Below are 22,491 nucleotides of genomic sequence, written 5' to 3' on the forward strand. Positions count from 1 at the left end.
AGGAAGTAGAGGTGGAGCGATGAGAACAGGAGTATTCTGGGAAGCAGGAAGCTCTCTCCACAGTTTTGCCTAGACCACCGGAGAGGCAAGATGTAAGCTGCCCCACTGAGAAAGGTACTGAGCCATGTGGCTAACATAGATAAAAATAATGGGCTAACATAAGTTATAAGAGCTAATAAGAAGCCTGAGCTAATGGGCCAATCAGTTTATAATCTTACGGAGTTGTCTGTGTGATTTTCTCTGGGGCTCACCAGCTATGGCATACCAGGCTGGACAGAAACCCCACAAAGCAGGCCCCTTCATGTTACAAATATGTATGAGTATTTTATCTGTATGATGTCTGTACACAAAGTATATGCAGTACTCACAGAGACTTGAGACTTGAGAGGGGCACTAGACTAGAGCATAGATGACATGAGCCACCAAGTGGATACTGGGAATTGAATCTCCAGGAAGGCAGCCAGTGCTCCTAACCAATGAGGCATCTCTCCAGCCCCAAGTAATTAAGAAGGTAAAATTAAGTGCTCAAATATAGCTCAGTAGTACAATGCTTGCCTAGCATGCATAAGGCCCTATGTTCAATTCGAAATACCACAGATAAGAAGTAAGTAGAAAGAGAGATAGGGAAGCCAAAAAGATGGCTCAGGTAAAGATACTTACTTGCGTGCAAGCTTGTCAACCTGAATTCAACCCCTAAAATCCACATGGTACAATGAAGGAAATGACTCCTGCAACATGACTCCTTATCTCCACAGGTGCACCACGGTGCACATGCATGCACACACACAAATAAAGAAAATTTAAATGGTGTTTTTAAAGGAGGGAAAGTGAGAAACTTTGACATTCTTAGGTATAAGAAGGTATGGCTGTGGCAGAATGAGAGACTCCAATCATGCTTATTACCTATTGCCTATGACTTCCACATGCACATGGTGGCACATATGGCCACCTCAAATATATAACATAAAAATGTTTGGTAAGGCATGACTAATAAACACTTTTAGCAACTAATAATGTGAATTATAGCAAAACCAACCAATTTCAGAGAGAAAATTATATGCTATTTGTTGAGATCTGAATATGATCTGTCCATCATGGACTTACATGCTTGAACACTTGATTCCTAGCTGGCCACACAGCTTTTGAAGGCTGTGTAACTTTAAAACGTAGAATCTTAATTACCTAAGAGAAATAAAACGTAGAATCTTACTGGAGGAAGTTATTACTGGAAGCAAGCATTGAAATTTTATAGCCTGGTCCTGCATCCTATTCATTCTTCTACTTTCTGACTACAGATGCAGCATGACCAGCTACCCACACCTGCTACAGTGGACTGTATCACTCAAACTGTAAGCCACAATAAGCCCTTACTTCTTATCAGATCTGGTCACAGCAAAAAGAAAAGTAACTAGGGGCTGGAGAGATAACTCAGCAGTTAAGAGCACTGGCTGCTCTTCCAGAGTACCCAGGTTCATTTCACAATTCACAGCAATCACATGGTAGCTCACTCATTTGTAACTCCCAGTCCCAGATCTTATTTCTTCCAGTCTCCACAGGTGCTAGGTACGCATGTGGTGCACACCCACGCTCACAGAATAAACTCATTTTTTAAATGTGAAGTAACTAACATACCACTCACATTAAGATTATAGATGAGAACAAATATGCAAGCAGCTTAGCAGGAAATATTCTAGCACCTAGAGTAAAGGGGGCTGTCCTAGAAGCCAGCTGTAGCCTCCTCCTTCAGTGATGAACCTCTACCATCTTAACCATGTGCAGAACTTTGGTGCGGAATATTCAATCATACTGTTATAGACTAAACTGATTAAGTAAAACCAACCTCGGGTCAGTGATGGAGGAGGGTCTATGTGTTATTTTCATTGGTTAATAAAGAAACTGCCTTGGCCAGCTGGACTGCTACTGAAAAAACATGGGATAAAACCGGACTCTCTGAATGTGGCGGACAATGAGAGCTGACGAGAGGCCAAGGAGAATGGCACGGGAACTTTCATCTGGCGATGGATCGAGAGAGAGACAGAGACCCAATTTGGAGCAACGGTCTGAGCTCTTAAGGTCCAAATGAGGAGCAGAAGGAGGGAGAACATGAGCAAGGAAATCAGGACCACGAGGCGTGCACCCACCCACTGTGACAGTGGAACTGATCTATTGGGAGCTCTCCAAGGCCAGCTGGACTGGGACTGAATAAGCATGGGTTGAAACTGGACTCTCTGAACATGGCGGACAATGAAGGCTGATGAGAAGCCAAGGACAATGGCACTAGGTTTTGATCCTAATACATGAACTGGCTCTGTGGGAGCTTAGCCTGTTTGGATGCTCACCTTCCTGGACCTAGATAGAAGTGGGAGGACCTTGGTCTTCCTGTAGGGCAGAGAATTTGGACTGCTCTTCAGTATCGAGAGGGAGGGGGAATGGACTGGGGGGGGGGGAGAAGAGGAGTGGGGATAGCGGGAGGGGAGCGGGGGAGGGGCAATATGTGGGAGGAGGGGGAGGGAAATGGGAAACGGGGAGCAGTTGGAAATTTTAATTAAAAAAGAATAAAAAAAATGAGAAAAAAAATAAACAACTGAAAATAAAAAAAAAAAAAAAGAAAGAAACTGCCTTAGCCCTGATAGGACAGAAAATTAGGTAGGCAGAGTAGACAGAACAGAATGCTGGGAGAAAGAAGCAGATTCAAGCAGTCGCCATAGCTCTCCTCTCTGAGATGGATGCAGGTTAAGAACATTCCCGGTAAGACACCACCTTGTGGTGCTACACTCATTAGAAATGGGTTAATCAAGATGTGAGAGTAAGCCAGTAAGAGGCTAGAGTTAATGGGCCAAGCAGTGTTTAAAAGAATACCGTTTCCATGTAATTATTTCGGGTAAAGCTAGCCAGTGCGGGAGCCGGGTGGCGGGAAGCAGCCTGCTGCTCCTCACTACAGGTCAGAAAGCAGAGCCAGCAACTAGCTGACAGAAAGTAGTCATAGAGAGTCAGAGGGCATCCAGAAGATGGACAAAGAGACACAGGAAGTGGTAGGGAGTATAGAGGTCTTTTTTGGTTTGGTGGAGCGAAAGGATGCTCTCTTGCTGGGTCATCAGCTAAAGAGGAAAGTCAGTTGGTTGCTTCTCAGTCACTCTGAGCTAGTAGGTTTTCGCCCCAGGATCTGACTCCTGAGTCTTATTGATAAATAGAACCATGGGGACTTAAAAATTATATTTGGCAGCAGCAAGAGGCGTTTCCAGCTGGGCCTTGGTGGGACAGTGACTGCAGAGGTGCAGTCAGTAGCCGAAACAGCAGCAGGTTCAGGTGTACCTGCAGTGCCAGTGAAAAAACAACAGAACTCAGTATTCAGTAATACTGAGCACTAACTCTGCCGCATGGCGACTTCCTGACATAAAGCCCTCCTCCATCCGAGAAGGAAGGCCATGAAGACACAGGAAGCTGTAAAGGAGGGGAAAATATTCCATCCTACAAGGACGTTCCAAAGACATAGGTGTTCTAAAGGAAGATGAAACATCCCGCTCAGCAAGAACACTCATTAATTCACAAAGCAAACAACTCACGGGATTCAGAAAGTACCTGAAACTAATCAGAGTCACTAGGCCCACTCACTGAACATATATGGGCAGTAAGGGCTGCTGAGAGACACTCTGAGACAAGCTGATGTGCCTAAAAAAGGTTCAGACAAGACAACCTAGGAGAAGCACAGACCAGACCAAATACCTGGAAGGGGATCAAACTAACTGAGCTCCCTGGAACGGACACTCTCTAACCTGTAGAACTGCCTACGGTTGTGCAGTGCACTCCGGGTTCCAGCTTTCATGAGATGTCACCCATGCTGGGGTGATGTCACCCATGCTGGGGTGATGTCACCCATGCTGGCGTGAGCTTTTGGTGATGCAGCTGATTCTGAGTCATTTCTGCTCTGGTAAGTGACTCCAATAAAACACAGTGGTTGACAAAGTGGACTTTGGTGGTATCCATACTTTGGTCGGTCACTGGTTCCCTGTCTGGGGTGAGCAGATATGCGTTCATGTCTCCCCAGGAACAGTGTCACACAACACTCTCAGCTTTAGCTGGGGGTTCTTGTTCAGTGATCAGTAAGCAAGTCTGGCCTAAAATCTGACCTACCTGCCAGCCCCACATAAGGACAGGCAGAATCTATCTTACGTGCTTCAATGGCTATAACTTTTGGGTGTGTTCCTGGTTAAGTTGTAAGAAGTTTGATAACCCTGAATGCCTGGGCTGGAGGAGTGGAAGATCAAGAGACCAGAGACCTGTATCTTTCAGATATATGACTCCAAGTCTAAAGAATCAAGTCCTGAAGCTCCTTCCTCACAAATGTGAGAAATTTAACAGGGCCACTTATAAGCACTTATACATGTAAATCTCAATTCCAACTAAAGTTGGACGTTAATAACTTTAATTTTCTGCCCTTGTCTCCTTTCTTTGGACTAAGAATCAGTTTTTGACAACTCAAATAGAGGGCACAGTACCAGAATTTACCAACAAGCATTCTTTACGTGGCTCCTCTATCCGTATCTAAATAGGACGAAATGGCTCCCCTTTCTCCACAGGTTCCATTTTCAGAGCCCTTTTCCACTTAAGTTAGTCCTCTGGTTGACATGTGGTTCCCAACCCTAGCAGAAAAAGACACTATAATTGGTCAGACCCAAAGGAATAATAAAATGGCTCTAGATTCAAATGTAACCATTTCAAGACTCCTTTATTCCATGATCATCAATTCATTTTAGCATCAGCTATTACTGCCTAGAAAGGGTTCTTTTCTTGTTTTGTTCAAACTGGGTGGAGCAAAAGAGGGAAATACTTCACAGACTTTTAAAGCTATACAGAGCAGCCCCTCTCCTTGCTCAAATTCCCTTTCTTCTCAATCAAACATGTTTTCCCCATCTTTGAAAAATTCTACCTAAGAGCTAGGGACGTGGTTCGGTGGCTAAAGGGCTTGTTCAGGAAGCACAAAGCCTCAAGTTCAATCTCTAGGATTTGATAAACCTGGTACAATAGCACAAACCTGTAATCCTAGCACTTGGGAAGCAGAGGCAGGAGGATCAGACATTGAAGGTCAGCCTTGGCTATATAGCAAACTCAAGGCCGGCTAAAGGCACATGAGACCCTTTCTCAAAACCAAACCAAACAAGTAGGGTTTGGAATGCTGCTTAAAAGTCACCTGTAAATGCCTCCCACAAAGTTTAAGGAAGATCAATAAAAATCTGTGAAATCCCAAAGCGAGTAAAGGAGTTTTCCCTAGGTGACAGGTCCAGCCAGGGAGAAAAAAATACATAAATCTTGTCAAACTGTGCCACACTCTGGTTGTGTCTACTGACTTGCCTATATGAGATTTACACTTCAATCTGTTTTATACTCCAAATGGTGCGCCTTTTTCAAAGACATATGCTTAAGCTACCACTACCTCATGATAGTCTGTTTCTAGACACACATTATTAGACAGAAGCTTAGGCAACAGTTAAAAGGTGGAGGATGAATAATGAGGGCCTTGAGCAGACTTCTCATTTAATTTCAAAAGCTAGTGCGGTAAGTCAAATATAAATCTCCTAGCTTTCCTTTCTTAACTTGATACAACCAAATGAAAAAAGTAACTCAGCTAATATATGCTTAAAATTTGAATGATATTTTGAAAAGAAAAAAATACTTGGACTCTTTTATCTCCTACAACCTCAGAGAATTAGAAGCAAAAGGCAAATTGCAAGTTTTAGGTAGATAACATCCTTAAAAACCAGATAATTCCCAAAACACCCATCAAGTAAATTTGTGTCTTCAAACTCTAACTAACCCTTAAGTGAAAAACCAGATCATCAACAACAAAGAGGCAAATAGCAAAGTGGGGGACTACTTAACAGAGAACAAAGAGTCAAAGAACCAAATGGAATGCATGAAACCTGACTGAATCCTTCATTAATAAAACTCCAGAGAAAACTTCACAAGGATAACTGGTGTGACCTGAATACAGAACATCACACAACATTGCTGTGGTTTGGATGGACACAAAAGTCCCCCAAAATTCCCTGTGTTGGTCTGAATGTAGAGGCTGGACAGTGGGGGTGGGGGGTGCAGGAAACGCTGTCCTCTGGATGTGACACAGCTGTGGCACTGAAGAACTCACGGTACCTGTGATTATCTACAGAAGACCTGTACAAGGTGAGGCAGTCAACAACCCACCATAGACAGCAAAGGAACTTGTGAGGCAGTCAAGGGTTCCTGGGAGAGAGTACCAATTTCTTCCATAGTACATCCATGTGCAGTTGCCAAAACTACAGAAAATACATCCTAACCCGTGCAAGAAATACTGCCTAAACTCAGAAGGTCACAGAAGCAGAGTTCTGAAAGTGGGAGGAGTACTTGTCGGGAAGGGATGAGTATGAGAGAGGATGAGAGAAAGAATGTAAAAATGACCAATACGTGAAGCGCATGTAAGGAGTTGTCAAAGAATGATATGTATTAAAAAAACACCTGGGAAAAAGTGTGAGATTTTAATCATTTTCTGGGCAAATGTAATTAAATTTTTAACATATATATACACACACACACACACACACACACACACACACACACATATATTATAGAATACTATCCAACTGAAAAGAAAAATAAAATCATGTGTAACAGGAAGGCTGCTCATTTGCTCCTGGCCACTTAGCCCCAAAATTACAACACAGAAACTATATTAATTAAAACAGTTTGGTCCATTAGCTCTAATTTCTTATTGGCTAACTCTTACATCTTAGTTTAACCCATTTTTATTAATCTGTATATCGACACATGACAGTAGCTTACCGGCAAAGATTTAGCATGTCTTACTCTGGTGGTGGCTCTGTAGTGGCTCTCCCTGACTCTGCTTTTTTTCTCCCAGAATTTAGCTTTGTCTTCCCTGATTACCTAAGTTCTGCCCTATCAACAGACCAAAGCAGTTTTTTAATTCATTAATGATAACTACAGAACATAGAGGGGACTCCCACATCATTTCCCCTTTTTTGTTTAAATAAAAAAGAAGGCTTTAATTTTAACATAGTAAAATTACATATAACAAAACAGGTACCAAGCAAGAATTACAGTTAAAATATTTTTATTTACTTTATCCTTTATCATAACTAAGGAAAACTATAACTATCTATCTATTCTTCAACTCCATCAAAGACTTTAGAAGGGTATAATGTTACCTAAGTAAACAGGAAGTACATTATACACAACTTCCAAAACTCTAGAATTGACAGAGACATCTCGCTGCCTGGACAGTTACCCAAAGTTCTTTTGTACCACTGGGGCATCCATCTTCAGCCTACAGGCCCATAGTATCCAGCATACTTTTCCATAAAGCAAGAAATTTCAAAGACAGTTCCGCCTATATTGGCAATTTTCAGTCACTTTCTTTTGTGTCCTGCAGAACATATGGCAGACTCTTTCATGAAGCAGACCTCCCGAAGGAGTCATTGCTCTGTAGGTCCTGTATGTCAGTTTATGCAACACTCCAGGCAAAAACAGTTTCTTGCCCAAATGACTAACCAACTCCATAAGGAGCCCCTTTGATGTCCATCTTTCTCTTGAAGTAGATTGGTGCTGCCAGGAGCAGATGTGTCTCGTTTTCATGAAAAGTCCAAATTTTTAAACATTTTAAATGCCATATTCTGAAGGTCTCTGAAAGATTTGAGAAATCCCTATCCATTTGAAATACTTCTCTGTACATCTAGAAAATCTAAATAACATGACTACAAATTTGACTATTACAGATGATTATCTATTAACCTATATTTTTCATGGACTTCATACAGGAAAAGATCATAATGAGTGAGGCAAACCAGGCCCAGAAAGACAAATGTCACATCTGAGGGTCCAAATTTTCATATGTGAGTTATGTACTTTGAAGTAACTGCAGAAACCAGTAAGGTAAAAGGGGACCATTGCTGGGTGGGGACACAAAAGAGGAGAAAGTAGCAATGTACAAAGTGATCTGTTGGTGAAAACAGGAAAAACAGGGGGTTCTAACTAGGGAGGGAGGAGGGAGAGAAATAGGTAAATACAAAAGTAGGAGAGGGCAGTAGAACAGTCAGACTGTCTGAACATCATAAAGAAACACACTACTAATGATTCACCTAAATAAGACGTGTGTGTGTGTGTATGTGTGTATGTGTGTATACATATTTCTGTATATAAATATGCATATATAGTTTAGATGAAATGTTGACATCTGGGCTAACAATGCTCCCTCCAAGAGCCAAAGTCAAAACCTCAATAACAGGTATGCAACGTCCTCTTTTGAGCTGTTGGTCAGGATTGTCTAAGAAACTCCTAAAACATTAGAGGCTATTGCTATTGTCCATGGTTGCCCCCCACATACTTCAAACAGAGACCCCAGAGTCCTGGCTGGAATTGACCTGCAAACCTTCTCCCTGAGGTCTAGTTTTTATAGTACCAAAAGGCACCATGCATGCTTCCAAGAAGGAAAGCAACCAACCATACTACCCAGGTATAGTGTCCATTAACCATAACAACAACCAGTATGGCATACTAACTCTAGGGGTAGAGTAGAGTCACACATACCTTGGCCATAACCAGCAGCTCTCTAATTAGACTCAGAATCTGCTCAACAAGAGGGAAATTGTACCTGGTACTAGAAACCTAGTAACTACCCACAGCTAGTGAAGTCAGATTTTGACCTACAACTGCCACTTTAGTGAACCACCACAACCCCTGACTACATTCTAAATATTTGTGCTATACCTACTGATAAGTGCAGTCTTAGCCCCTTAACAAGGAAACTTCTCTTTACAACTGATGGAGACCATTACAGAAAACCACAAGTCAAAATGCAGTCATAGAGCCCAGTCCCAGTGGATACAGCTATAAAACATTCTCACACCTAAGGCTCAGGGCACATTATGTAAATGGAACAGAAAGACCCTAAGAGTCAGAGGATGAGGGAGTTTGCTGTGAGACTCTGTCTCCTAGAAGCAGCAGAAGCTACACCCGTAAAATCTCACCAACATGACTGCCTAAACATGAGCTGAACAAGGACAACAACAGACATGCCAAAGTGGATGAGGGAAAGCCCACAAGGCCTCAACCCTACACAAGGGAACTACGAGCAACCAAAGAATGCAGAAAGCAGAAGATTAGTTTTCCCCTAGAGAAGAGCACACTAATTGGCTATATCCAATACCAAATGATCAGCCCTGAAAACATACATATAAATAATATTATACAGCCTGTGCAGGTTATATTTATGTATTTAATAATATATATGCATATACATGTACGAAATGACAATCTATTGAGAAAGAGGCCATGAATTTAAAAGAGAGCAAGGAGTGATAAATGGGAGGGCTTAGAGGAAGGAAAGGGAAGGGGAAATGGTATAATTACATTATAATATCAAAAAATAATAATTATAAATAAATAAATCTCCTTGGATCTCAAACAAACAAAAATCTACATTGGCATTTAAACTCCAAGGTGATACAGGAAGAGATGAGTGGGTTCCCCACAAGGACAAGCCTGATGTTCACTAAAAATAGGCTTCAGGGAACAACTCCCCACCCTTCCATCTGCGATGTGAAGAAACTCAAACAGTGTGAAATATGAGGAACAAGGCTTCATCCACTGCCAAACCTGCCAGCACACCTTGATACAGCATTTCCAAACCTCCAGAAACATGATTACCCAATTGCTTTTGTTCATACTTTACCTAGTACAAGGTGTTCATTACAGCATCACAAATGGATTAAGACAAACATAAAACATACTTCTTAATTAATGTTAAATTTTATATTTGACCTCAAATGCATGACTATATAGGAAAATTGTCCTTATCTGCAGGATCTGTATACTAATGATTTTAGTTATGGTGTTTTTGTTTTGTTTGTTTTTTGAGACAAGTTTTCTCTGTGTAGCCCTTGCTGTCCTTGAACTCATTCTATAGACCAGACCAAGCTGGCTTTGAAGTCAGAGATCCACCTGCCTCTGTCCCAAGTGTTAGGATCAAAGACATGCACCACAATGCCTGACATTAGTTATGATGTCCTAATATACTTTCAAACTACATAAATACGTAAAAAAAATGAAAACACACCAACGTTAGAGGGAATCTAAATGACAAGCAATAGACCCACATTCATTGTCCTGCATCTTCAGTTTTTCTGCAGCAAGACACACTGTCAAAATGAAACACTAAAGCAGAAGACAGAATGAGAAGAACCCAGTGTTACTGAGGCATGGGGAAGAAGACCAGACCAGCCTTCAAATTCCTGAGAGTCAGCTGGTCAGGTCACACAGTTGCTTTAGGGTCAAGGAGAGGTTTGGGTAAGCTCCAATGGTACAAGTCAGCACTTAAGTCCCCATATTCTGCCCTAATCTCTCAGCCTTACAACTCAAATATAAAAAGGCCAGAGAGATGGCTGCTCTTACAAAGGACTTGAGTTTTGTCCCCAGCACCAATGCTGTTACTCCAGTTGCAGGAATCCATTGCCCTCTCCTGAAGGCCATGGGCACCTGTGCTCACACACAAACACACTCACACACACAGGCACACAAGCACATAAAAACTCATATGCGTGCACACACACACATATGCACACACAGTTTCTTTTTTCTTTTCACCTTAAAAATAAATTTTAAGAAAATAACCACACGGCCGGGTGGTGGTGGCGCACGCCTTTAATCCCAGCACTCGGGAGGCAGAGGCAGGCAGATCTCTGTGAGTTCGAGACCAGCCTGGTCTACAAGAGCTAGTTCCAGGACAGGCTCCAAAACCACAGAGAAACCCTGTCTCGAAACCCCCCCTCAAAAAAAAATTAACTCTTTATTGTGACAAAACACCTAAAAGCCCTTTCCAAGGGGCAGAGTTAAGAGCACTCTTCCTTCCAGAGGACTGCAGGGACTCACAACCATCTGCAACTCCAGTTCCAGAAGATCTGACACCCTCTCCTAACCTCTGTGGGCAGCAGGCATGCACACAGTGCACATGCCTACATGCATGCAGGCAAAACATGCACACACATAAAATAATTTTTTAAAAAAATTAATCCTTCAGAAAGGAAACAAAGGAAGATATGGCTAGTAATAAATTTATAATAAATGAACACAAAGTCTATTTATTTTAATAACTACTAAATTTCATTTTTCACCTCAGGTATCAGTATAAAAATGCTTTGATGAGAGAACCCATGTTCAACACTCTTGCACCCACATGACATCCCACAGCTATCTGTAACTCCAGTTCCAGGGGATCCAATGTCCCCTTCCAATCTCTTCAGGTACTTCACACAGATGGTGCACAGATATACATAAGCCAAACACCATACAAAAGAAATTTTTAAAAAAAATTTAAATAAATGAATCTTTCATGAGTCTACACAAGCTAGATACATTCAAGTAAGCTTAATATTTTGTGTGTGTGTTTGTGTGTTAACACAAAAATGGAAAATCTTCAAACTAAAATACTAACCAGAACATTGGGAAACATCCTAAAAAGATTTCCTACTGGTGAAAAGAAAGACCTCTTTTTTGAGAGAGAGCAAAGTAAAGCCACTTACGATATAAAAGTAAAGACCAGTTACTTTCACTTCCATAAAATCCCTGAAGTCATATGCTAGTGAACCCATAATTAGATGTCACATGGGGCTTTAGAGGCCCACTGAGAAGTCAGAGGCTCACTCTCAGATGATAACAATGGGTGAGGGTGGGCTAGCTCAGGCAGAGACAGCTGATTTTCCTAAGGTAAGAGAAGAGCCTGCTAGTGACAAGGGGAAATGAGATGTGAGGTGCTTTCTTTTTTCTCTCTCTTTTCTTTCCTTCTATCAAGGCTCACAGGACTTTGAGTTTCTTGGGTGTAAAAGGGAAGAAAATAAAATTCAAAGATGAAGAGTTTTTTGTTTGAATTTAAATACCACTTAAATGACTGGTATGACTAAGCAAAACACAGAAAAAAATTACCATAGGATTAGGTATTATACAAAAATGAACTTAACAGAAAATAAGAGATAGGCATGCTAGGATAAAACACAGGTTCTCACTATGTAGCCATGGCTAGCCTGAAAATTGCTATAGACCAAGCAGACCTCAAGCTCAGAGAGATCCACCTGCCTCTGTCTCTTGAGTGCTTAGATGTGCACGACCATAACCAGCATATTTGTAATACATACTAGTTAATGCTTTGTTAAAGCTTTTCCCCAACAATAGTATTATATGCCTTTTAATTAATTATTAATTTAATTTCAAATCACTTCAGTGATGTGGGATGTACTTCTGTATGTGTGTTGCTTTTATTGGGTGATGAATAAAGCTGTTTTGGTCAATGGATTAGCAGAGTAAAGCCAGGCAGGAAATCTGAACAGAGATATACAGAGTAGGCAGAGAGATTCAAGGAGACTTCATGTAGCTGCTGGAGGAGAAAGACACCAGAACATTACTCGTAAGTCACATTAGTAGAAATGGGTTAATTGAAGATATAAGAGCTAGTTAGGAATATGACTGAGCCATTGGCTCACTGTTGTAATTAATACAGTTTTGTGTGATTATTGACATCTGGGTGGCCAGGAAATGAAAGCACAGTCGCAGTTTACACTTTAGAATCTTCTAGAAATACAGAAATACAGAAAACAGAACAAAGACTGAGATTTTCAATAGGAAAAGCATGTTGACCCTATCAGTATGGCAATTTCTCAGAAAATTAGCAAATAACCTTCCTCAAGACCCAGCAATACCACTTTTGAGTATATATCCAAAGAATGCTCAATCGTGTCACAAGGACATGTGTTCAAGTATGTTCATAGATAGCAGCACTGTTTATCATAGCCAGAACCTGAAAACAACCTAAATGCCCCTCAACCGAAGAATGGATAAGGAAACTGTGGTCCATTTACACAATGGAGTACTACACAGCAGAAAAAATAGCAGCAGCTTGAATTTTGCAGGCAAATGGATGGAGCTAGAAAACATCATTTTGAGTGAGGTAACCCAAGACCCAGAAGGACAATTATCACATGTACTCACTCATAAGTGGTTTTTAAACATAAAGCAAAGAAAAACAGCCTACAAATCACAATCCCAGAGAAACTAGACAACAATGAGGACCCTAAGAGAGACATACAGGGATCTAATCTATATGGGAAGGAGAAAAAGACAAGATTTCCTGAGTAAATTGGGAGCATGGGGACCATGGTAGAGGGTTAAAGAGGAGGGAAGAGGCAGGGAGGGGAGCAAAGAAAAAATATATAGCTCAATAAAATCAATATAAAAGAAAAGCATGCTGAGTTTGGTGTCAGGCATTTGAAAACATAGGACTGATAGGCACACAGGCGGAAAAAGCAATATGGGTATTGAGATTCTGCCAATCAAAAGTTTTAGTTGAAAAAACTAATCTGATCACAAGTGCCATATGCAAAATGTATTAAATGACAAGCAAAAATAAATTACACATGACATGGTAGTAGCCTTCTGAAGTATAATAATCTAATATAAAGAGTACTAAAATGTTAACACAAAACTATTACAGACAGGTTCAGAGGCCAAACCAAAAATCAAAGTTTTTAGCAATTTACTAAGAACAGTAAAGTAATCCTACCTTACTACTACCATTGATGGCCATGTCTTAGCTAAAGGAGCAGGTCCATGGTGAGGAATTACACATTAAGGATGAAGAAGACACTTGAGAAAGTGTGCAGTGAAGTCTCACGGGAGTGACCATAGGTCTAGCCAAAAGAACTGGGCTGTAAGAAGAAAGGTAAGGAGTCAGAAGTACTCATCACAGAGGAGAGAGATAAATACGTATATGTGAAGTGCAGTGAGGTTCTTATTAGAATCTAATGGCCACTTTTTCCCCTTCACTGAATAAGACAACCACATGGACCTAACTTGCCTGCCCACCCTTTCTCCCTTTTCTCTCCTTCCACAGTTGCCCAGATGCTTACCCCTTTCTTTGACACGCAACCCACCTAGTCCCAACTCTGAAGAGCCTGTTTTTGTTTTTCTCCATTTTCAAAGCATAAAACTAACTTCAGGCTGGAAGCACAGCAGAAACAGTGAGGTACTACACTTATTTAAAAAATGCTACATGTGGTGAGGTTAAATGTCAGGCAGCCCCACCCCTAGACAAAGAACTACATGCAAGTTACACCTACAGAGAAAGAGTCTTCCTTAGTAAGAGCTCCCTAATTCATTATCCAATACCAGGTGGTCAGCCCAGAAATCATGTACATACATGCAACAGTAAACAGACCCGACAGGTTGTGTTTGTGTTTATATATTTGTGCACGAACACACACATGCACACACACACATGCACATATCAAATATAATCAAAGAAAACAGGTCATGAATTTGAGAGGGAGTAAGGGGAGGCTAAGGAACGGTTGGAGGGATGAAAGAGAAAGGGCAAAATGATATAACTATATTTTAACTAAAAAAAAAACTGGAGTGAAAATGCCACAGTCAGAAGTAGTAATTAGGTATGCAAAAGATGACAAAGGGTTAAGGAAGACTTTCCCAACAAAGACATATTTTCTGTCTCAAATGCTTTAGAATATATTCATTGATTTGGCAGGTTTTATTTCAATTCTTAAAAATGAAGAGGCCTCTTGGTTGTGGTCTTTCCTTTATCACTGATGTCCACTTACAGTGATCCCTTTGAATTCACATGGATTAGTCCTGGGACCCCTGCAGATGCTCAGGTCCTTTATATAAAACAGCACAGAGCAGCCTACTTGAGTTCATACTGCCAGGACACATCAAGAGAGATAAAATGGGAGGCAGACAGAAGACTACAAACAAGTTTAAGAGTCAGCTAGCCTGGAGAACCCAACATAGCTTGGCAGAACAAGAGAGACCTTGCCTCAAACCAAACAATGCAAAAACCAACTCCTCAAAGTTGTCCTCTGACCTCCATATGCACCCCACCACATGTACACATGACAATAGTTTTAAGTAAAAATAAAACAGATGTGGCACAGTATTGCATAAAAATTGCCCACATCATCCTAAATACGTTAAGCCCTCTCTAGGTTACAAATACATGTTATAGTATAAATGTTATGTATCACATTATACACAATATACAGTATTTTGGAGGAATAAGGACAAGAAAAACAAATATGTGCATTACAATACAAACATTTTTAATATGACATCTTTGAGCAATAGCGGCCTGAATCCATGCAAACATCTGTACGAATACAAGGACCGTATTACGTGCTCTACAACCTTGTAACTTTCTTCTCTTCTGCCTCATAGAAACCTTCTGTTTCTAACCCTGGATTCCTAGTCTATAATCCTCTGTCCTCTCTTCTCCTCGTCCCCACCCCAAGTGTGTGTATGTGTGTGTGCGCGCGCACGTGTGTGTGTGTGCGTGTGTGTGTGACAAGTGTGGAAGCCAGAGGATAACTGGCTAACTTGTGGAGTTGGCTCTCTCCTTCCACCTCCACGTGGGTCCTAGAAGTTGAACTTTGGTCATCGGGCGAGCACAGCAAATGCTTTTCACCCACTGAGCCATCTCTCTGGCCCATCTTATTTTTTTATAATTTTATTTATTTATTTACCGCCACTTCCCTTAACTTTAATAAGACCCAATGGCATTTCACACATGTCACCAGAAACATCTGCCTTCCTTCCAGTCAGGAAACCGACATCAGTCACATTCTCCAAGTCTTCCACTCTCCCAGTGATCTTCACATTTCCAAAGATACGTTCACTGCCTCCAAACATTTTATTTCTTCTAGATTTGGCATGGTTCTCAATGCTAACGTGACTGCAATTCTAACCTCCGCAGAATTTAAAATGTCATTAAATCCCTCTTCTTCCATTAAACTGTAAATGAGGGAAGGAATTTCTATCTTGTTAATGTCCTGCACACCACAGCTGAGACACAGCAGCCGCCAAGCAAGTGTAACTGAATGAGCTCCATCATAAAGTGAATTACAGTTCTCTCTGATGAGTACACAGTGGCAGAAAGTAAGGCTTCTGAATGAGTTCCTGTAGGTGGCAAAATGTATAACTGAAAATATTTAAATAGGAATTTTAGTCATCACTTCTTTTATATTCTTTCAGAAAAGCACACAAGTTCTACCATAGCAATATAGTATATATTATTAGGTCAGAAGACAACTTGCAGAAGCAGGGGCTCTTCCAGCATATGGACTCCTGGGACTGAACTCAGGACCTCAGGCCTACTGGCAAGCACCTTTACCAGATGAGTCATTTCACTGGCTCTCATTTTTTATGTTTCTCTCCTTTTTTCCTTTAGATTTTATTTTTTTTTTAATTTTTATGTAAGGTCTCATTATGTAGCCATGGTTGACCTGGAACACCCCCTATAGACCAGACTGGCCTCAAACTCTCTGAGATCTGCCTACCTCTGAGATCTGCCTGCCTCTGACTCCTGGGTGCTGAAACTGACAATGAATGCCACGAAGCCCTGTGTACATTTGTTTATGTGTATGTACACAAGTCTGTGTGTATGCCACATATGGACAAGTCTGCAAGAGGGCCAGAAAGGGCATTGGACGCCTGGAAGATGGAGTCACAAGCAGTTAGGAGTCACCTGACATTGGTGCTGGGAACTGAATTCAAATTCTCAGGAAAAGCAAGTGTTCCTAATCTCTAGTATTCCCATTTAATATTTCTATGGAATCAAATGCAGCAAGTATGTATGAATGTATACACTGTATAAGTAATTAGTTCCTTTTCAAATATATCCCCAAATCAGAGTAATCCACTCAGTTTTTAATATTTAAATGTTTGACTCTCTTGCCGGTGCTGTAACTGGGTTATTTAGAATTTCACATTTTCATCTTTTGCTGTGGTATGGTCATGCTCAACACACTACATGGAACAGACAAAACTATTCAACTGGATCCAGGCTCAATACTGAGCAGTCAAATGTTTCCTCAAGACAGCCAGTCAAAGCACCAATGTGGTTTCTCTTAATCTCTAGCTAAGTCTTCTCTATAATTTTTCAGTGGAAAAGCATTTTCATTAATATTGAAGTGGATTCATTTCAAAATGAATTACTGATGATGTGTTCAAACAGGACTTTATTATACTATAGATTTGTGAAGAAATGGGGTTCTTTGTGTTGCTTCATATGCATTATCATCGTTCCCAAAACCCAGCCAGGATTCCCACAGCACAACTGGACATGGATGAGTCCTTTGTGGTACCCCTTTATCTTCCCTACCGACTGACTTCTGTGATGCTACAGGTCCTCATCTCTCACACACTCAGCCCAAATGGAATTCCCATTTCTCAAATGTGTTTTTCTTCACAGATGGGGATTAGGTGGAGCCAGAGCAGCACTTGGGGGAAGAATGTAGGAGAAGCAAAGGTACAATGATATCCACAAAAGGACAATGTTGAAAGTAGAGATGGTATCTCCCTAAGGAGAAAGAGCAGTTTAGAATATCTTTATTCCAGCCCTCTCTCCTGGAATGCAAATCCACTGACTATACATGCAACCACCCGGCCCTATCATATGATCTGTCAAAAATGACAGGACAAGGAAACACTGCTGTGACATGCCTCTGGCTACTACTTTTGCTGCAATTAACTCTAGGTAGAGCTCTGATATAGGACTTGGTTAGTACATGAACCTAAACTCTAACGGGCTTGTGCTGGTGAGATAGTTTACTGGGGAAAAACAGCTGTTCTGCAAGCATGAGAACCTGAGTTTGAATCCCCAACCTCTGTGTAAAACAGCTAGGCAGGCTGGCCCACATCTGTAACTCCAGCACTGTGGGGTAGAGATGGGCAGAACCGCAAAGCTCACTGCCCGACCAGCCTACACTAGACAGCTTCAGTTCAGTAGCAGACCAAGTCTCAAGGCAATAAGGCAGAAGGCGATACCGAAAGACACCCCATGTCCTGCTGTGGTGTCCACATGTGTCTCACAGGTGTACACATAGGCACACCCACATGCATGTACCTCAGCGACACACCCAGAGACAGACACACAACTATAGCAAACTAGCACTGGATGGCAGGCCAAGATGAATAGCAAAGTAGCATTGTCACTTCCTACAGTGATACAGAAGACAAATAACTGTTTTGATTACTATTTCATTCAAATATGTGCTGACAACTATTAGCTATGTGACAAAAAAAACTGACCAAAAATCCTGCCTCCATGGAGATTATACTTTAAAAAGGGAAATCAAAAATATTTTTTAAAAAAATATTAAAAACTAGCTGTGACAATCACTACAGAGAAGAAACTCAGTTAAGAAGCCTGGGAGAGGTAGACTAATGGTAACATAACAGAGACCCGAAGAAGATAAAGACAGGAGTTATACCAAGACCTGGAGAAAAAGCACTGCAGGCCAAGAGGGAGAGAATAGAGAGTCTCTGTTTAAGGCACAGCAAGGAGGCCTGTGCGTAGAGAATGGTGGAGAGAATAAAAATCTTAGCAAAGATCCTGCAGCGAAGAGACAAGGGCCACAAACTATGGCTCATCTGCAGAGCCTGTGCTGCGCCCTGAAGGCTGCAGGAAGGGCCGGCTTCTCAAATGGATGAAAGGCTCCTTTGGGGAGCAGCGAGTGTCACTAGGAGTCATGCGAAAGAAAATGATGTTCAACTAGGATGAAGGAAGTGGAGGTGCAATAATTAGATTTCAGAATGTTTTTGAAGCAAGAAGGAATATGTTGAATGATTGTGTGGGAGACATTAAAGAAAATGAACTAAGGATTACTTCAAAGATTGGGGTTTAAGCAAAATAACGATGGTGCTGCCATGACTTCTGTCATCTGAGTTCACAAATCACCTTGGCACTCTCCTTTGTGCACAGGGTGATGCTTCCAAAAGAGCCCCCATCAGCCAAGTGCGGGAAATTCTCCCAAGCTGCACAGGAAGAGCATAGACGGACCTCAGACATACTCAACCTCACGGAGAGAACGGATTCGATCCCTACGACATCAGCCATCAGCGAGCCCGCAAGCACTGAGTGTCACAGAAACCAAACACCAATCTGTAACTCTGTGACAAGCAGGAAGCTTTGGAAGCCAGAAATGCTCTCTTGCCCTGCAACCTCCCGGACACTAGCATGATGGAGGAAGGTCATTGGCTAATAAAGAAAACTGCCTTGGCCCATTTGATTGGCCAGCCTTTAGGTGGGTAAACAGAAGAGAATGCTGGGAAGAAGGGAAGTGAGCTCAGACGCCGTGCTCCCCTCTCCCGGGCTGACACCATGAAGCAAGCCGCCAGGTCAGACATGCTGAATCTTTCCCGGTAAGACTGGTGCTACACAGATTAGAGATGGGTTGATCGGGATATGAGAATTCGCCAGTAAGGGCTAGAGCTAATGGGCCAAGCAGTGTTTAAAAGAATACAATTTGTGTGTTGCTATTTCGGAACATAAGCTAGCCAGGCGACCGGGAGTGGCAGGAATGCTGCCTGCAGCTCCCACAACAGAATGACGCCCAAACGTGGGGACAACTGAATCCACAGAAAGCCTGAGAAAGCTTGGGAAAGAATAAAGTAAAGCATGTTTTCTTGGTAGCAGCAATTTCCTGGGTCTGCTCTGCTTGCTAGAGGCAAGCAAACGCTCTCAGCTAAGAGAGGCTTCCTGACTCAGCTTTAGCTGCAAAACCCTGCAGCTCATTAAGAGGTCCTACCACGAAACACTTAAATGGTATTGATAAAAGCTGACTGCACGCTTGTTTGTTTTCAGCCGTAGCAGAAAAAAAGTTGTGCTGTTTTATTTAAAATGCTGGCTTTCTGGTCTGTCCTGCCAGGGCAAACTCTGACTCTCAGGCAGTCAGTCCGAATGAGTGTGATCTGTGAGCAGAATGCTGCAACTTGCTTGCTGGCAGGGACCTTGAAACGCCATAGATTTGTAGCAATAAAAATGGCCACAGCTGTTACCTCTGCCATGAGGCTAGAAAGCTAAGGAATGGGATGGATCTAGCTAGCAAAGCCACGGCTTTAATCCTACCCATATTGCTCAGTAATTTAAAGGCTCGTGTGGTCAGAAAAAGAGAGATATACAGTAAAGAGAGATTCAAAGACAAAGAAAACCTTTAAATGATTTACAGTGTGTTTAAAAATATATGCAGGCTAAAAGTTAAAGTTCTTAAAAGTAAAAAAGGAAGAAAGAAAGTAGTTGGGTGTGGTAGTACACAACTTTAATCCCAACACTTGGGAGGCAGAGGAGATTGACCTCTGTGATTTCAAGGTGTGGTAGCACACGCCTTTAATCCCAAGGCCTGGGAGGCAGAGACAGACGGATCTCTGAGAGTTCAAGGACAGCCTGGTCTACAGAGTTATTCCAGGACAAAGATATACAGAGAACCTGTCTCAAAAAGCAAAAAGTTAAAAGTAAAAACAAATGAAATAGAGGTTAAAACAAAGCTGCACAAAGATGGAAAATACACAGAGAATCTTGATACTGTATGCTATCATGCTCTCTTTGAATTGTTTGAATGCTGAGGAAAGAACAAAAACTGCTAAAAGATATTTGTTTATAAATGCTGCTGAACTAATCCAACATAGATATTTTGAAAATACCTTGACTTTAAAATTTGGATCTAAGGATATGATACTTTGGAAAAGAGTTTCTTCTTTTGTTTTCACAGAGGATGAGACACTGTGGATTGCTTTTATCCCAATATGGTATGATAGACCACGCCCTCCTGAAAGGTTGCTGTGAACACCCTCAACAAATTACTTTGCTCAACTGCCGACTGAGATGAATCTAGCACACAGGTTATACCATGAAAGGCCTAAATAACAGCGCCCCCATTCAGCAGGAAGCAATTTGGAGAAAATAAACTGTGCCCATGTTCCCAAATATGTTTATAAATGTTCTTTTACATTTAAAGGGGATATGATATAGATATGAATAATTTGCATCAGTATGGATTTGACTTTATTGATATAAATTTAAGATCAATTTTGTTATATGTATATGTATTTCTGCTCTTAAGGTATTGTGATTGTGTAGTTCATGTAAAAATGTATATAGGTTGTTAATAATCATCTATAATAGTCAAGTTTGTAGTCATGTTAGTTAAGATTTTCTAGATGTACATAGATATATTTTAGATAGGCACTCTTCATATCTTTCAAAGACTACAGAACATGGCATTTAATGTTTTAATAACTTAGGGCTTTTCATGACAATGAGACACGTCTGCTCCTGGCAGCACCAATCTACTTCAAGAAGAAAGAAGATGGGCATCGAAGAGGCACCTTATGGAGTTTGATAGCCATTTGGGCAAGCCACTTACGCCTTCGCTCTCGCCTGGACTATTGTATAAACTGGACACAGAGAACCCGCAGAAAGAGGACTGCTGAACTTGCCTAAAGGTGAGATGATCTTTCGGGGTTCCCGATTCATGAAAGAGTCTGCGAAACATTCTGCAGGATACAGCAGACAGTGACTGAACTGCCTTTGAAATTTCCTGCTTCATGGAAATGTCTCTGGATACCACGGGCCTTTAGGCCGAATATGGATGCCCCAACGGTACAGAGGAACTTTGGGTGACTGTCCAGGCAGCGAGATGTCTCTGTGATTTCTAGAGATTTGTAAGTTGCTTACTTCTCATTTACTTAGGTAATATTATATCCTTCTGGAGTCTTTGATAGAGTTGAAGAATAGATAGATAGTTATAGCTATTTTCCTTTGTTATGATAAAAGATAAAATAGATGTAAATATTGTAACTGTAATTCTTGCTTGATAACTTTTGTTATATGTAATTTTGCTATGTTAAAGTTAAAGCCTTTCCTTTCTGTTTAAACAGAAAAAGAGGAAATGATGGAGGAAGGTCATTGGCTAATAAAGAAAACTGCCTTGGCCCATTTGATTGGCCAGCCTTTAGGTGGGTAGAGTAAACAGAATAGAATGCTGGGAAGAAGGGAAGTGAGCTCAGACGCCATGCTCCCCTCTCTCGGGCTGACACCATGAAGCAAGCCGCCAGGTCAGAAATGCTGAATCTTTCCCGGTAAGACTGATACTACACAGGTTAGAGATGGGTTGATCGGGATGTGAGAATTAGCCAGTAAGGGCTAGAGCTAATGGGCCAAGCAGTGTTTAAAAGAATACAGTTTGTGTGTTGTTATTTCGGAACATAAGCTTAGCCAGCATATAGCATACAGGAATCTTTACCTATGTATAAACTGCAGAATGCAGTGTTCCCTGGCTCTCATTTTAAAAGAAAAAATAATACTTAATAAAGTCAATGACTGGCCGGGTGGTGGTGGCGCACGCCTTTAATCCCAGCACTTGGGAGGCAGAGGCAGGTGGATCTCTGTGAGTTCGAGACCAGCCTGGTCTACAAGAGCTAGTTCCAGGACAGGCTCCAAAACCACAGAGAAACCCTGTCTCGAAAAAAAAACCAAAAAAAAAAAATAAAAAATAAAGTCAATGACTATGACTCTATTGAATCATCAAAAGTTTGAAGAGACAGCTTAAGTTTTTTTAATTAAATTTATTTCCTTTTACAGAAGTAGATCCTTAATTTGCAAATGTTTCAAGA

General features: G+C 41.3%; 1 protein-coding gene across 3 annotated transcripts in view; it reads right to left on the reverse strand.

Annotated features, from left to right (window-relative positions):
- Positions 1-22,491, reverse strand: part of Fer (FER tyrosine kinase) — a 333,973-nt gene that overhangs the window by 305,756 nt on the left and 5,726 nt on the right. For 2 of the 3 annotated variants that reach the window (XM_057755306.1, XM_057755297.1), the window contains exon 2: positions 13,595-13,739. The exons of the other annotated variant lie outside the window; for it this stretch is intronic. The gene's annotated coding sequence lies outside the window, so the exon portion shown is untranslated. The remainder of the gene's footprint in view (positions 1-13,594; positions 13,740-22,491) is intronic. 3 annotated transcript variants of the gene reach the window in all.

This window comes from Chionomys nivalis, chromosome 2, assembly GCF_950005125.1.
Source record: "Chionomys nivalis chromosome 2, mChiNiv1.1, whole genome shotgun sequence".
NCBI classification, from domain to species: Eukaryota; Metazoa; Chordata; class Mammalia; order Rodentia; family Cricetidae; genus Chionomys; species Chionomys nivalis.